The sequence below is a fragment of the Heloderma suspectum genome, chromosome 4 (assembly GCF_057233095.1).
Source record: "Heloderma suspectum isolate Gila_16-S chromosome 4, 16-S_ref, whole genome shotgun sequence".
NCBI lineage: Eukaryota > Metazoa > Chordata > Lepidosauria > Squamata > Helodermatidae > Heloderma > Heloderma suspectum.
In genome coordinates, this window is record NC_139461.1 from 54,499,211 (window position 1) to 54,517,035 (window position 17,825).

Below are 17,825 nucleotides of genomic sequence, written 5' to 3' on the forward strand. Positions count from 1 at the left end.
GGCTTGGAGGCCCAGTCACAAAGCATCTTCCCAAAGGACTCTGCACTGCTCTACCTGTTGCACTCTGTGGTTGGACTTCTGAATGTGCACATGCGCCAGCTGGCCTGCTTCCTGGAAGTAATGGGAGATGGCAAGAGCTACATCAAATATAGACAAGGGTTGCATGTTGCCTGCAAGCTGTGGTTGCCCAATACTACTTTAAAATAAAAGGAAATCTAATTAAAACACCATTACCAAAACTGCCAATAATAACCTATTTTTTCCATTCCTGCTAAATAAACACATGAACACAGGAAGCTGCCTTATACTGAGTCAGGACATTGGTCCATCTAGCCCCATATTGTCAACACTGACTGGCAGCGGCTCTCCAAGGTTTCAGGTAGGGGTGCACGAAAGCCACTTACCTGGTCTCGCAGCTTGCTTCGCGGTGGGGGGGAGGCGCTTCGCTGCTCCCCCCGAAGTTCAGGCTGGGGGGGGGAGGCTTCCTGCCTCGCCCGGCCGAAATTCAGGCCGGGGAGGAGGCGCCTCGCCTGGCCGCGAAATAAAAAGTTACAAAAAAACCAAAACGCCCCCGTGATAGGCTACATGACGATTAACGTAGCCTATCATGGCTAGATCTGCAAAGTCAGCCGTGATAGGCTACGTTAATCGTCACGTAGCCTATCACGGGTGATTAAAAAAAAAAAACGCGTACGCAAATGGCGGCCCCCATAGTGAGCCGCCATTCGCGTTCCTTATTTGGTCGCTGTAGTCTACGTAAATCTTTACGTAGACTACAGTGACCAAATAAGGAACGTGAATGGCGGCTCCATATGGGGGCAGCCATTTGCGTACGCGCTTTTTTTTAAAAGTCACCCGTGATAGGCTACGTGACGATTTACGTAGCCTATCACGGCTGACTTTGCAGATCTAGCCATGATAGGCTACGTTAATCGTCATGTAGCCTATCACGGGGGCTTTTTTTTTTTTTTTACTTTTATTGGAACGGCGGCAGCGGCAGCCGGTCGAAAGACCGGCTGCCACCTCTGCCCCTGTCGAAGACCTGACGAACCGCTGCCGGGACCCAACCGGCACCGAACCGCTGCGAGGGACATTCGGGAAAGGTAAGTCCCATCCTGGGGGGGGGGGCGGGGGGCGGAGAATTTCTCCCCAAAACTAATTTGGGGGGCTGAAGACGTTGGCACTCGGCCCCCGAAGTTTTGGGGAGAAATTCTCCCCCATCCCTAGTTTCAGGCAGGATTCTTTCCTTGCCCTACCTGGAGAAGCTGGGGATCGAACCTGGGACCTTCTGCATACAAAGCGTGTGCCCTATCACACTGAGCTATGGCCCCTCCCTAATGCTTATACTAACTAGGCTGAAAACATTGGATGCTTTTATAGGAATTCTGTAAAGATGCGAAGCTGTTCGTTGAGTGTACTGTCTGCAGTGTACTAGGGCAAAGGGAAGCAGTAAGTGTCTTTAACCCTTTCCCCCCTCAAAGTTCTACAGGTTGTTTGGATACTAACTGTAAAAATGAACTTCCATCAACCAGCTCTGAGGAAGTATGGTTGTGTGTTTTTTTCAATGTTTAGTTGAATGTCATCTGTTCAAGATAAAAAAACAGATCATGGCATTACTTTGAGACCACATTTCCAAGTGGTAGAAGAACTAGAAACACTGTAACAGATTGGAGATAATAACTAGGGGTGTACGGATTCCCCACCGTCTGTTCCAGTGGGGAATCCGTGGGGGGAGGAGGCGATCCGTTCCTCCCCCCTGGAATCCTCCAGAGCAGCTCTGCTTGGATTCCGGGGGGGGGGGACTGGCTTGGGGGCACTTACCTTCCCTCCTGCCAGCCAGAGCCATTTGCCTCCTCCCTGTCCCTGCCAATTGCCATGTCTTTAAAAAAATAAAAAATAAAAAGTGGCATTCGGGAGGATGTGCCCATAGACTTAGACACAAATAGAGTCATGAATCTTGCGTCTAAGTCAATGGACACATTGACTTAGTCACAAAATTCATGACTCTATTTGCATAGAAATATATATTTGCATATATCACCTTTTTTTTTTTTAAGACATGGCAATCGGCAGGGACAGGGAGGAGGCGAACGGCTCTGGCTGGCAAGAAGCAGCCGAGTGCCGTTCCACCTCCAGTCCTCCTGGAGTGGAGGTAAGTGGTCCCAATCCACTGCGAATTCCTGAGGCTGGATTCCAAAGAATCCGACCTCATTTGAATCCGCAGCGGATTTCTCTGACATCCCTAATAATAACAGAAAAAATTGTAAGCTGACCAGGGATGGATGCCGAAGGTCTTTCTCAACAAGGGCACTATTTCTCCTAGGACCAGCCCTGTCTCACACTCCAACCTGGGCCAGATGGTTCATTCACATAAGCTTCCTCTTATTATTAGGGATGGGCAGATTCCCTACCTGTCGTTCCGCAGGGGAATCTGCCCGCAGGGGAGGTGTTCTTTCCCTCCCCCCAGAATCTATCCAGGCCAGCTCCGCTCCACATCGATCCTGCGGAGCCGGCCGCCTGCTCCGCATCATGCCAAATGTCTATACGGCTGGCAGCCATTGCTGGTGAGAGCATGTGCTGACTACCAAAAGTTAACATAAGAACCAGGGCTGGGTCAATCATTTTGTGCCTAAGGCAAAGGACAAGATGTCCCCTCTTCCCTTCCATGTAAAAAATCCAGCTGGACTGGCAGTTGAATCTTTATCCAATACTGGCCATGGGATAGCCTCCTCCACCACAATGAAGGCAGCAAACTATCTTAGGGGGGTGCAGGGCAGTCCACAAGGCCTACAGCTCCCTCTTCCAACAGCAGTTCCAACAATTGCCCTTCCCAGCAATTGTTGCCTAAGTCGACTGCCTCACTCTGCCTAATGGTAGGGCTGGCCCTGATAAGACCATAAGAAGAGCCCTGCTGCATCAGACTAAAGGTCTATCTAGTCCAGCATTCTGTTTGCACAGTGGCCAACCAGAAGCCTATGGGAAACCCACAACAGGACATGAATGCAATAACACCCCTCCTGCTCATGCTTCCCAATAACTGGGGTAAAGAAAGGCATACTGCTTCTGATTTTGGAGGTAATATATAGCCATCATGACTAGTAGCCATTGATAGCCTTATCCTCCATGAAGCAGTTAGGTGGCTGCTTCATTTTTTGTTCCAATTTATCCACTGGAAAGGAATCTTCTTTTTCTTCCAAAGCAGTAGGAAGCTGCCTGACTACTGTGCCAGATTATAAGCACATTGCAAATATTTTCTGCCTGTCAGATTTGTTGGACTAGATGACTGAGAGGCAGAGCAGAATTCTATTTGTGCAGCCACATTTCTTCCTATAGGATGGTTAATAGTCACCTTAGTAGATACAACTTAGTAGATACAACTTAGTAGTTTTTTTCACTTTGTCATACAATTGAAATAAGGGTCTGATGACGCACCATGTGCTGAAATAAATTCTTATTTCAAGACACTGGGCATCATCAGCTATTTATATCTGCATTTCATCAGCATTTTGACAGATAGCATTTCCTAATTCTGTCATATTATAGAACTGGTTAAGTTTAGAATGATAGGGCATTAGTTTCCACCTTTGCAAGCATTATGTAGTCACAAAACACCAGTCTTACTTCAACATACTATATATCCCTCTGCAGTTATGCTGTTACATTCCACAAATCTTTTTCAACAGTTTTTCTCTTATTGACTGCGTCTAGGGATGGTGCAGCCAGGTGCTCAACTGGGTCAGGGAGTCTGTTGGGCTCCCCGCTGCCTGTGTCCCTGGACATTGTTCACCAAGTCTCTGGCCTCACTCGCCCCAGCTCATGTCCTCCCAGACATTTGTCACACTCACCCAGACCCATCCGCAAGCACCCGCCATTTTCCCGTGTTTGTTTTTATGAAAAAATGAGGTGTTTTAAAAGGTGCATATTTAAATCTGCGCAAATTTGGGCTGGGAAAAGCTGATCTACACAATATTAGAGGCATAAATGGCCCAGTTATGCCTCTAATATTGCATATATCAACCTTTCCCAGCCGAACTTGTGCATATTTAAATATGTGTGTTTTTAAAGACCTCCTTTTTTTCATAAAAACAAGCTCGGGAAAATAGCGGACACTTGCGGAAGGGATCTAGGGTGAGTCTGGGTGGTGTGGTGAGCTCATGGGGGCTCAAGTGCACGTCCAAGGGGGCTCAAGCAGGGGCAGCACTTCAGCGGGCGCTCGCCAAAACCAGATGGGGGTGGGTCCATCCATCCCTAATTGCATCTGCTTTTTTGGCTCCTTCAAATAACATATTCTAGTCCCGCATTCTTGATCCACACTGGCTATTCTGACTTGTTACTATCACTTTGGGATCACTAACATTGACCAAGAATGTAGCTATACAGTACTCACAAGGGCCAAGGGCTGCAGTGCATGAATGAACCATGACAGATTAAATAACACAGACATAGCTTCCTGTCCCCTCAGTCACTATGGGGGGGTGGAGGAGGTACACACAACTTCCATGTCTTGAAAGGATGCTTGGAGGAAACCATAGAGCTGAGCCCTGCCCACTGCTGGAACTGCACTCTGCCTCCCTCCTCCCCTGATGAATGTCTGGCAGGTATTCATGAGAGATTCTCTGCACATACACTCAGTAGGAGACACCCCACTCGATCTGTGTGTTTCCATGACCCTATGAGCGCTCCACATGTGTACGTAGCGCTCCACATGTGTACCCTGGAATCCATGGCGGAACGGCCTCCCACCCCACGGAATCCCCCCGGGATGGAGCTTACCTGGGGCGGATGCGGCGGTGGCAACTCCGGCTGGTCTCCCGGCCGGCCACTGCTGGGCTGCTGCAGCCTCAAATGATGGCCATTGTAGCAGCTGCCATTTGCGTGCTTGCAGGCAGCCGTGATAGGCTACGTAAGTATTTACGTAGCCTATCATGGCAAAGAGCATGGACGCAAATGGCGGGGGTAAAGGCAGCCATTTGCGTGGCTGCCTTTACCGTGATAGGCTACGTAAATACTTACGTAGCCTATCACGCAAACAGCAAGGGTGCAAATGGCGTAGCAGCCGCCATTTGCGTCCCTGCTTTAGCTGTGATAGGCTATGTAAATATTTACGTAGCCTATCATGGGCTACCGTAGGGATGCAAATGGCGTCCCCTACGCAGGACGCCATTTGCTTCCGCACCAGCCCAGCAGTGGCTGGAGGCCCTGCTGTGGATCGGCCTGGCTGGCAGCTCCTCAGCATGGCCATGGAGTGGAGCTAGCCGGGCAGGATTCTGGGGGGAGGACCGGATCGCCTCCTCCCCCGTCGAGGATTTCGAGGGGAGGAACAGATCGCCTCCCCCCCCAGCGGATAACCCGACCTGGACCAGGTAAGGGATTCGTACATCCCTAATTCTATGGAGGTTCATTAGGGGAAGGGAGAGGCAGTGCACAGATCCAGTGGTGGGTAGAGCTGCCCCAGAGAACCCCTCTGCACATTCACTGAACACACTGAGTGGTTCATTTAAGCCCCCTAATGATCCCATTAGGATAATTTCACAAATTCAGCTGCCAGTAATTTACATCTAGATGTAAGCCAGTGGACTAAGAGGCAAAGATGCAAGGCCAGACTATATGCAATGGAACTTCAGTACTGTGGTCACAGTGAGCCACAAGGACAGTGCACGAGCAAGGTGCGCTACTGCAGATTAGCTAGACCAAAGGCCACAGTGTCAAGCATAAGCACCCCACCCCGCTTCTGAAACCTACCATTTAGGAAGGACGGAAACTACTCTGAAAAGAAGTTCTCAAGCCCCATCCTAACCAGGGGGCCCAGAAGGGTAACAATGCTCAGAGATAGGCAATCTGGTGCTCATGGGCACCAATGTGCCCCAAGATACCTTCCTTGGTGCCCACCACCAAGACACCATTTAAAGAGCTGCTTTTGACCTTTAAAGCCTTAAATGGTTTGGGACCAAGTTACTTGAAGCACTGCCTTCACACATATCAGCCTGCCTGCACCTTAAGATAGGAAAGAGAGGCCCTTCTCATCAGCCCACCTGTGAGTAGGCATGGCGGAGAATTCCGCCATGGACTCCAATGAATCTCGAAAGAATCTGGCCCCCCGGACTCCATGGTGGAACAGAAGACTTACCCCCGCCTCTCTGCTGAATCCTCTTCAGACGGATCCTCTGGCTTGGATTGCCAGCGATATGGCCGCCATGCCGTATCACTGGATGAAGGGGACGTACTGCGGCCGCAAATGGTGTCCCAGACGCCATTTGCGGCCGCAGTACATCACGTCCCCTTCAGCCAGTGATACGCCATGTCGGCCGTATCGCTGGCGCTTTGGAGCAGGTCGGCAGCTCGCAGAATCGCCATGGAGCAGAGCTGGCCCACGAGGATTCTGGGGGGGAGGAACGGATCGCCTCCCCCCCCAGCGGACCCCCAGCAGTAGGCAAGGTAAGGGATTCGTACATCCCTACCTAGGGATGTATGAATTGTGTACCTTCAGTGCCACTTGAGTTCCGCAGTTTGCAGCCAGTGCGCCGTTCTGTCCTTAACAAGCCCATGGAATTCTCCTCTTTTTTTCCGCTCCTCCGAAAATTACGAAGATAAATCCGTACCGACAACCGTAATTCTAGTGCCCAGCCATCTCCATGAGTCTGCATAACTTCCATAAGAAAGGCTATTTTTCATAGATATTTACGTATTTTCCCCTGTCCTGAGACATGCAGTAATTACTTTCAGCCAAAACACTTCCTCCTCCTAGGGGCTTCCGAGAACAAGGCTGCCATAGGTGTGCCTGAGCGATGCACTTTAGGGATGGGGGAGAATTTCTCCCTGAAACTTAGGGGGGCCGAGTGCCAATGCATTTGGCCCCCCAAAATCGGTGGTGAAATTCTCCGCCACCCCCCCACCCCCCCCCGGGATGGGACTTACCTTTCACGAATGTCCCTCCCGGCGGCGGGTCCCGGCGGCGGTTCGTCAGGTCTTCGTCAGGGGCGGGGGCGTTTTGACCGGCTGCCGCCGCCACCATTACAAGGAAAGTTAAAAAAAACACAAAACCCCGTGATAGGCTACGTAACGATTAATGTAGCCTATCACGGCTAGATTTGCAAAGTCAGCCGTGATAGGCTACGTTAATCGTCATGTAGCCTATCACGGGTGACTTTGAAAAAAAAAAACGCGTACGCAAATGGCGGCCCCCATAGGGAGCCGCCATTTGCATTCCTTATTTGGTCCCTGTAGTCTACGTAAAGATTTACGTAGACTACGGCGAAAATAAGGGGAACGCAAATAGCGGCGGCGGCTTCGGCAGCGGCGGCTGGTCTTCTGACCAGCTACGGCAGCTGCCATTTGCGTACGCCTTTTTTTTTATTTAACCCAGACGTTTTAGGCTACGTAAAAACTTACGTAGCCTAAAACGACTGGGTTAAAAAAAAAAAAGGCATACGGAAATGGCGGCGGCTACGGCTGCCGCCATTTGCGTTCCTTATTTTCGCCGTCTTAGTCTACGTAAATATTTATGTAGATTAAGACGTCAAAAATAAGGAGAACGCAAATGGCGGCGGCTGTAGCCGCCGCCATTTGCATACGCATTTTTTTCCCCCCCCAGAGCCCTCCACGGCAGGAAATCCGGCCGCGGATGGCACTGGCCTGGCTGGGCCTGGCCGGCTGCTCTGCAGAGCCACCGCGGAGCACAGCTGGCCAAGGAGGATTCCGGGGGGGACTAACAGAGCGCCTCCCCCCTGTCCAGGATTCCGGGGGGAGGGACGGAATGCCTCCCCCCCATAAACATAATCCGCGAACAGGTAAGTGATTTTCGTACATCCCTTTCCAGCTCATTACCAAACCTCCTGTGAGTTATCTCACTGGGTGACTTTGGGCTCGCCTCTCACCACTACACCACACTTCTGTTATGAAACTCATGAAAAAGAGACAGTATAATGGAAAGTTCTTTCTGAAGCAGTCACACTTGTACAAATGCAGAATGAAGGGAAAGATTAGCAAGCTTCTCTTTGTTTGAATAAAAAGCACACTCTGCACATGCTCAGGGAATGGACAAAATGAGGAATAAACTTACCAGGGAATATGAAGAACTGTATTCTTCCATTATGTGCGCGTATGTGTGTGAGGGAGATTCTCTCTCAATCCAGCTGTTTCCCTGGTATGATTGCTGTTGTCACTGTTAATGCCATTGTTGTTGCTGCTGGTTTTATTGTTGGTTTTTATTGTTGTTTTTATCGCTATTTTATTATGTTTATGTTTTTATCGCTTTTAATATTTAAACTGTTTTTATGTATTTTATTGCTATAAGTCACCTTGTGAGGTCTTCTGCCCTGAATGGTGGCCAAGAAATATTTTAAATAAATAAAAAATATAGCCTTCCCAATTTGTATTAATTTTTAAAGTATATATTTTTGTCACTGGCAACTGGTATTGCTTCAAAGTGAAATGGGAGCCTCTAGCTGCTGCCATCTTAATTTCCCATGAATGCAGGTTTGGGCAGGTTACATCTCCTTTGTGACTAGCCATTCCCACCCATGGCAGCCATTTCATGGTTGTGCCTGGGATTGTTTCTCAAATTTCCAAATGTGCCCATGAGACCAAAATGTTGCCTAACCTTGCCATAGCTGATGGTTCTGAAAGCCACTGTGAGGTCCGGCAGAGCCAATACAGACACAGTATGCCTGACCAAGGCCTCTTCAGTCCCCAAGTTGGGACAAAAATATTTAAAATTCTACAAAGAAAATGAGCTTTAACAAAAACATTTTGCAGTAATAGTCCATTTATATGGACATTTTGAAATGAAGCTTTAAAAAAATGCATGGATTGAGTGTGTGACTTAGCAGCCCCCAGATGCACACACTGTTGTACACCTGAGAAGATCCACACAGCTTGTTGCTTTCTGCTTGTGGTGGCCCATTCACACAAATATCTCAACAGGCTGTAAATGGATGTAGGCTGTGAAGAAAAAGGAAAACTAGAACAAGTTGTATGAACAAGCTCTGACACTAGGGGAGTATCTACATGGGGCTTTTACTCTGGTTCTACTGTGCCCCCTCAGTAGCAAGCATGGTTTTTTGTGCTTTAAAAACTGCAGTACTGCAAACTTGTTTTGTGATGGATTTTCCCATCGCAACAGCTTCAGTGTAGTTTGGGTGTCCATGTGACCTGAACTGCTTTCAGTGCGGGTTGTGGTGGGGAGAGCAGCACTGACTGGCAGAAAGGAAAGTGGTGTCATTAAAGGGTGGACCCAAACAAGCATAGGTCCCAGGGCATAGTCTGAAGGCACATGAGGCAGCCACCTTGCTGAAGCTAAGCAGGTCTGGGTCTGGTCAGTGCTTGGAGGGGAGACCCCTGGGAACCATGTGTAGCCACCTTGAGTTCCATGATGGAAGAAAGGTGGGGTATAAATGTAATAAATAAATAAATAGGAAGGAGAGCAAGACTATGAACTTCCCATTGCCCCCAAAGGACCCTCCCTCCTCCTGCTGAGAAAGGGTAGATGCAAGGTTGGCTGTTTGCAGAACATGTTTACTTGGAAGTAACCTTCACTTCACTTCATGAGCATGCGAACGAGGAGAAGGGTGGGGGGTGGGGAAGCCTGTGGTTTCCAAGCTGTGCTCTTACAAATGAGTGTAGCTGCAAAGGAGACTAACAATATCAACTGCCCATTGCTCCCAAAGGAGCCTTCCTCCTCCTGCCAAAAAAGGGTGGATGCAAGGGAGGCTGTTTGTGGAGGAAAGGGGCTAGGAGCAAGCCTCCGCTCATTCGCTGCCCCGCACCTATGCAGTTGATGACATCCATTTCTACTCGTGGGACTCCGCCCACCCAACCCCGAACTAGTGCGAACTATTTGCCCGTGCAAGTGGATTTTTTAAAATGTCTACACTGCTTTACTGGCTACAGTTTGCCCTGGGAGGAGCTAAGCTGATTTCATGAAAATCCAGATTTAAACAGAATCGCCTTAAAGATCATCTCTGTGTAGATCCAGCCTAGAACTCATTCTGGTCAAGTCAGTGCCTATAAATTATATGTAAGAGTTTACTTCTGGAAGAGATTGGTACAATAATAAATGAGTGCAATATGTCCTAAAACAGCATCCATGTATGTCCCTGTGTGTGTGTGTGTGTGTGTGTGTGTGTTTCAGCTGTTTAAAAATAGCTCTCTGTGGTGTTCAAAACCACAGCTAAACCCACAGCTAACTTTTGTGAGCTACCCTCCATCAATAAAGTGGAACATGTCAGGAAATGACAAATACTGCAGAATATATTCCTTCTGTTTAGTTTCCAGTCTCTCTTATTTTGAGTGGCCTTTTTCCAGGGATTTTTTTTTAAAACTCTCAGATTGTTATAACAATTCTCTAAATTAAAAAATTACCAAAGGTTCTGCTTTCCACTTGTATTTGTGGGCAGAGAAACTGGGGGGGGGGGGAGGGGAGGACACACACAGACAATTTCATTGAATTTTCCCAGGGGGAGGAGGAATTCTCAACAGTTTCTCATGAGTAGAGCTCATAATTGGCAGGGATTGTAGCATAGCTTCTTTCTTGTTTCCTAAGGGTTTTGGGGGTTTGTGCTACCACTGCAAGTGGCAACAGCCTCAACTGTGCCGGCAGGCCGGCCGCCTTTTTGCATCCGCCACAATGTAGGTGTGAGGGGAGCTGCATTGTGTCTATCTCCAGGGAAAAAGTCGAGCTAGTGCTGAGCTAAAATCTGTCCTCCAGTTTCCTGAAAGTCTTATTTATTTTAATGAAATGAAATTTCCTCATAAAAGAAGTGTCTGCCTCACTCTTAGGCTATTTTATAATTTATTTCTGTGGTCTTTTTGAGCTTACCTAATGTCTGCAAGGCAGCTGAGGTGGCTGTGTGCATGTTCTTTCTATTGCACATCTCTTCATTGCTCTGCAGCCTCCCAGGCTGCCTTGCTTCCTGCTCTGAAAAAGCCTTATGGGAGGAATTTCCTCATGATGTATTCCCCTGGGCTTTAACTTGAAGTGTGTGGGAAGCCAAGGAGGCTACACACTGTCAGAGCGACAATTTTATAATGAAAGACAGCACACACATCACACTCCTCAGCTACCTCCTAAGTAAGTTAAGCACAAGAAAATCAAACCCAACCCATGAGAAATTTTCTTCACCATTAAATTTCTTTTCAAAAGCAATTTATTTTCTATCAAATTGAATGAGAATGGTAAAAAAAAAATGTGGGAGAAATTTTGGGGTTGGACTCGATGGTCTTATAGGCCCCTTCCGACCCTACTATTCCATGATTCTATGATAATGTTGATTGATTAATTTTCTATTGTATTTGTTTTGTATGGTTTTGTATGGTTTTTTCATGTACGCTGCCTTGAGAAGGTTCTAAAAATCATTTAGAATAAAAGATAGATAGATAGATAGATAGATAGATAGATAGATAGATAGATACGATAACACCAATACCCAGGCATTGGTAAGTTAATGAACACATGTAACATGATAAATCCTGTAATCCCAATTCAAACCACAAAGTGACAGAATTGAATTGCCTGATAAAATTATCCCTAGAGTGTTGACTTGTACAATCATTGTTATCTTCCAAGCAAAGTCTGTACTGTTTTCTTGTACCATTAATGATATTAAGATCCTTTTTATTTGTTTTTTAGCTGCTTTTACTTCTTACTCTACTTGTCCTATTTTCTGCTCTTTTAAATTTGTTTTGTCTTAATTATCTTTTACTTTTTATTATGTTTTAAAAGGAATTGTTTGTGAACCACCCTTGAGGGCTTTTAAGTTGAAAGGATATAATTTTAAAATGAAAGGAAATGCAGAAGCTATGTATTAAAAAAAATCCTGGAGAGGGCTTTAAAACTTGAAAATATGCTTGGAAATACACTGTGCAGATGTACGAAAGTCACTTACCTAGTCTCGCAGCTTGCTTCGCGGTGGGGGGGAGGCGCTTCGCTTCTCCCCCCAAAGTTCAGGCTGGGGGGGGAGGCTTCCCGCCTCGCCCGGCCGAAATTCAGGCTGGGGAGAAGCGCCCCGTCTACCCGGCCGCGAACTTCAAAAGAAAAAAAAAACGCACCCGTGATAGGCTACGTAATGATTAACGTAGCCTATCACGGCTAGATCTGCAAAGTCAGCCATGATAGGCTATGTTAATCGTCACGTAGCCTATCACGGCTGACTTAAAAAAAAAGAAAAAAGCGCGTACGCAAATGGCGGCCCCCATAGGGAGCCGCCATTCGCGTTCCTTATTTGGTCCCTGTAATCTACATAAAGATTTACGTAGACTACGGCGAAAATAAGGGCAACGCTATTTGCGTTGCCCTTATTTTCGCCGTAGTCTATGTAAATCTTTACGTAGACTACAGGGACCAAATATGGAACGCGAATGGCGGCTCCCTATGGGGGCCACCATTACCGTACGCACTTTTTTTTTTTAAAGTCACCCGTGATAGGCTACGTGACGATTAACATAGCCTATCACGGCTGACTTTGCAAATCTAGCCGTGATAGGCTACGTTAATTGTTACGTAGCCTATCACAGGGGCGTTTTTGTTTTGTTTTACTTTTCTTGTAATGGCGGTGGCGGCAGCCGGTTGAAAGACCGGCTGCCACCCCCGCCCCGACGAAGACCTGCTGAACCGCCGCCGGGACCCACCGCCGGGAGCGACTTTCGTGAAAGGTAAGTCCCATCCCGGGGGGGGGGGCGGAGAATTTCTCCCTGAACAACCTTTGGAGGACTGAATGCGTTGGCACTCGGCCCCCCGAAGTTTCGGGGAGAAATTCTCCCCCATCCCTACATTTTAAACCCACAATTTTTTAAACAAATTTGTTTACACATTGTAGCATCATTTGATATTCTCATGATATCTGAAGACTTACAATTCAGGAGCTGAACTCTCTGAAAGGAACTTCCCTCATGGGCTTTGAGGGCTGGCATCCAAGTAGGATTAGAGGAATCCACACCAAGCTGTCTCAATATTAGACAAGCTCCAAAGGTTTTACATGTGAATGCTATGGTCAAATCCAAAGGACGTATTTCAAGCAAGTGTAAAGAAGAGGAAGAGAAGATAAAAAGGTGGGGCTGTGAGAGCTATGTAAGGTATTAGGGACATGTTTGTTTTGTTGGCCATTCTCTCTGAAACTGTCTAGGACCTTCTGAACAGTCAAAGAGCATAGAGTGAATGAGTAAGGGCCCGCATCAAAGGTTGACATGGATGGGCACCTGCTGAGGGCGCACACGCAGCAATTTTTAATGTAAAAGCAACTGATAAATTGAGAATACCAAATAAACACAAGAGCTAATAAACCAGGGTAAAATTTGTGTATAAACCCACTGGTTTAAATGTGACTTCCACAAATAAAACAGAAATGGCCATTCAAGTGAGTGACTTAAGAAGGAAGCCTCTGTTCTTCTACACAGTATTTTGTAGGGTCAAGAATGTAAGAGAAAACTCCTCCCACTCCCATGTATCGATCTGGTGCAGGGAAAGGAAGGCACCAATGCTGCCATTTGCATATTACAAATTGTTGCTTTTTTCTGATGTGTGAGTTAAAAATCACTTTGAGAAAAGTAACTATGAAACAGCCCGAGACAGTATGAAAAGGGAGACATTTATACTGCCTCTTGGCAAGGTATATTAAAGAAACCTATGCAGAGACCATCACCCTTGCCTTATATATAGGTTTACTTTGGGAAGTACATGGGGCTGTGTAATGGGGAATGGAACAGTTGTGTTGCTTGTTATTATTCCAACCATAGGTGCCACTATGTCTGAACTACGGCAGTCAGGACTACACTGCTGTTCTAGTCTGTTCTTGGCCTTAATGTTCTTCTTAATAGAACATCCTGGCATTAAGAAGAACATTGTTCTTCTTAAGAACAATGAAGAACAATGTTCTATTAAGAAGAACATTGTTCTTCTTAATAGGCATTCTGGCCTCTTCTCTGAAATCACTTGGTAGTCTGCATAGTCAGAGGACATTTGAAAATTCCCATGGTTTATTTAGGTGAGGACAGATGTGACATCAAAACAAAGCTTACCATGAATTCTTCAGTTTTGAACTAATTGTTGAATTACTTTTAACTATTTTGAACTAACTACTTAGTTCAAAATACAGCTACTCAGCTGCTAAGTGGGACTGGCCAATATGATCATGTGATATCAATGCTTCGTCAGCTGAACTCGCTTCCAATCCATTTCTGAGCCCTTTAAAGTGTTGGTGTTGACCTTTAAAGCCTTTTAAAACAGCTTGGGACTCGAACCCTTAGGTCGATCTCACAGGCCCTCTTCCAGGTGCTCTGAAGTAAGTTAGGTGGGTGGCTACAAGACAGAGGGCCTTCTCAGATATGGCTTCCTGTTTATGGAATGCCCTCCCCAAGGATATCACTGGCATCTACACTATTATCTTTTGGGCACCAAGCAAAGACCTTTCTTCTTGGGCATTTTGAAGACTTAGTTTTTAGATAGTTATGGTTCTTCTTGTATATCTTACATTTCTCTATTCCTGTGCTGTTTGTAGTTCTGTATTATATCTTCATCTTTCACCTATTTGTATTTTATTATTTTAACTGTTTGATTTATATTTTATTATTTTTATTTATTTGTATTTATTTATTTATTACACTTATATCTTTCCTTTTCCTCCAAGGAGCCCAAGGTGGCATACGTGATCCTCCTCTCCATTTTATCCCCACAACAAACCTGTGAAGTTGTCTAGGCTGAGAGTCAGGGACTGGTCCAGAGTCATCCAGTGAACTTCATGGCCAAGTGGGGATTTAAATCTGGGCCACCCTAGTCCTAGTCTAACACTCTAACCAATGCACAACCACGCTGATTTTTAATGGTTTTCAATCCACCCAGAGAATGCTTGCTATTGGGCAGGTTAAATATAATAAATAAATAAATAAATAAATAAATTGCAGCTGAAATGACTACAGTGAGCTGAACACTGGTTCAGCTGTCAGCCTTGCTCTTCTTCGGGAAAATACTCCTCCCATGCTTCTAGCAATATTTCACACTTTGCTTGCCAGTTTCTACTAATGCACCTGGTTCAAATACATATTAAATTCAGTTTTGCTGGAATATAATGGCTGGCACATGTTTCCTGCATTTGTTTCGCAACGTATGTAATTAAACATTAAGCTCTTTGGGACATCCATTTGTATGATACATACCCTAGAGGGGCCCATTGTTGCTGTTAATGACTAACTGAAGAAAGAGAGAAATTGTAAGATTATTCTATTTGCTCTTAATTCTGCTGTTGGTGAAATTAAAGTTTTAAAATTGTTTTTAATTTTAAAAAATTGTTAACAGCTTTAATTGTAAACCACCTAGGAGGACCAATGTGGGTCAAAAGTAGGGATGTCAGAGAATTCTGCAATGGATCTCGGTGAGGCCGAATGCCAGTGCATTCGGCCCCAGGAAATCCGTAGCAGAAAGAAGCTCCCGCCCCCCCCAACCCACGAAAGGCGTATTGGACGAAGTCCCCGCAGCCCCCAACCTACAAAAGGCACGCAAAACAGACCACTTACCTGCTGTCGTCCACGCTGCTTTGCAAATGGTGGCCATCCTGCGGCCGCCATTCGCTTCCTCTTCATAGCCGTGATAGGCTATGTAAATACTTATGTAGCCTATCTAGGGATGGACGAAAGTCCCTTACCTTATCCTGCAGCTTGCTTCGCGGTGGGGGGGGAGGCGCTCCGTCCCTCCCCCCAAAATTCTGGCCGGGGGGGAGGCGCCCTGTCCCTCCGGCCGAAATTCTGGCCAGGGGGGAGGCGCCCCGTCCCTCCAGCTGCGAATCTTGTCTCCTGCTGGGACGCAAACCGTAGCCGCCACCGTTTGGGTCCCTGCAGTCAGCCGTGATAGGCTACGTAAATCCTTACGTAGCCTATCACGGCTGACTTTGGGGGGAAAAAAAAGCGCATACGCAAATGGCGGAGCCCATGGGCACCGCCATTTGCGTTCCTTATTTGGGCACATGTAGTCTACGCTATTTGCGTTGCCCTTATTTTCGCCGTAGTCTACATAAATGTTTATGTAGACTACACATGCCCAAATAAGGAACGCAAATGGCGGTGCCCATGGGCGCCGCCATTTGCGTATGCGCTTCCCCCCCCCCAAAGTCAGCCGTGATAGGCTATGTAAGGATTTACGTAGCCTATCACGGTGTTTTTTGAAAATCTAGCTGTGATAGGCTACGTAAATCTTTACTTAGCCTATCACGTTTGTTGTTGTTGTTGTTTTACTGGGAAATGGCGGCGGTGGCAGCCGGTCGGAAGACCGGCCGCTGCCGCCCCGCCGCCGAACCGCCGCCGGGAGCCGCCAGTGCCAGGGACATTCGACAAAGGTAAGTCCCATTCCTGGGGGGGCGGGGGGCAGACCGTTTCTCCACCAATTTCGGGGGGCCGAATGCGTTGGCATTCGGCCTCCCGGAGATTCGTGGAGAAATTCTCCGACATCCCTAAGCCTATCACAGCTAATGCGGGGATGCCATTTGCATCCCTGCAGAGGCTGTGATAGGCTACGTAAGTATTTACGTAGCCTATCACGGCAGGGGGGAAAAACCCAGCGTAGGCAAATGGCGGCGGCTACCGCCATTTGTGTACGCTGGTTTTTCCCCCCCCTGCCGTGATAGGCTATGCAAATATTTACGTAGCCTATCACAGCTAAATACAGGGACGCAAATGGCGGTGGCTACGACAGCCACCATTTGCATCCCTGCAGGGCTGCCCAACGGTCGGATGACCAGCTGCGGGCAGGCGGAGCCAGCTGATGGCTCCGCAGCTTGGCTGCGGAGCAGAGCTGGCCGGGCAGGATTCTGGGGGGGAGGACCGGAGCGCCTCCTCCCCCATCGAGGATTCCGGGGGAGGGACGGAGCACCCCAGCGGAAACAGAACGGAACAGAAGGTAAGTGTTCCGTCCATCCCTAATCAAAAGGCAACTCATAAATTTATAAATATTTCTACTCGTGGGACTCCACCCACCCAACCCCAAACTAATGCGAACTATTTGCCCATGCAAGTGGATTTTTTAAAATGTCTACACTGCTTTACTGGCTACAGTTTGCCCTGGGAGGAGCTAAGCTGATTTCATGAAAATCCAGATTTTCTGCTAAACATCAGTGTGTTGTCTTTAATAACCACAGAGTAACTAACGCACTAGTGTATCTTTAAAAAGAAGCATTAAATTTAAGTGTAAATATTGATAATGACACTTCCTGAGTTTTAATGAGGGATCAAATCTATGTTCAAAAGATATGTGGTCTGGGAAGTTATTGTTATTTTAATTCATACAATGCAATGTAACCAAGAGAACCACTAGCTGAAGGGATTTCACCTTTCCCCTGCAGCCCCCCAATCTGTTCCAATGTGTCAGAGGATCATCTGGAGGAGATTTAGAGCACATACAGGGGACTTCGGGATAAGAAATGATGGGGAAGTACAGTCATTAGGGCTGTGCACCACGTCAGTCCAAAGCCTGAACAACGAATTGAAGCAGGCTGCTTTGGAGGTGGCTCTGCATGATACAAGGCAGAGCAGAACAGCAAACAAGGCATTTGGGGTGGGTTAGGGTATTTTAGAAAATGTTTTTACCGTAGAATTTTATTGTTTTAAACTGTTTTATTGTATGCTGTGCATCGCCCAGAGTGGCTGGGTGACCAGCCAGATGGGCAATTAATAAATTTAATAATAAATAATAATAAAAATAAATAAATAAGGTGCCCTGAAGTGAAGCAGCTTGTATACAAAGCACCTCATCCAACTTGGTGATTCGTTCTGAGCAGCCCAGACAGCCTGTCACCAAAAGTATCAACTTGAGAAAGTTCAGTGAGGGGTTGAGGAGGAGGGAAGTGGAA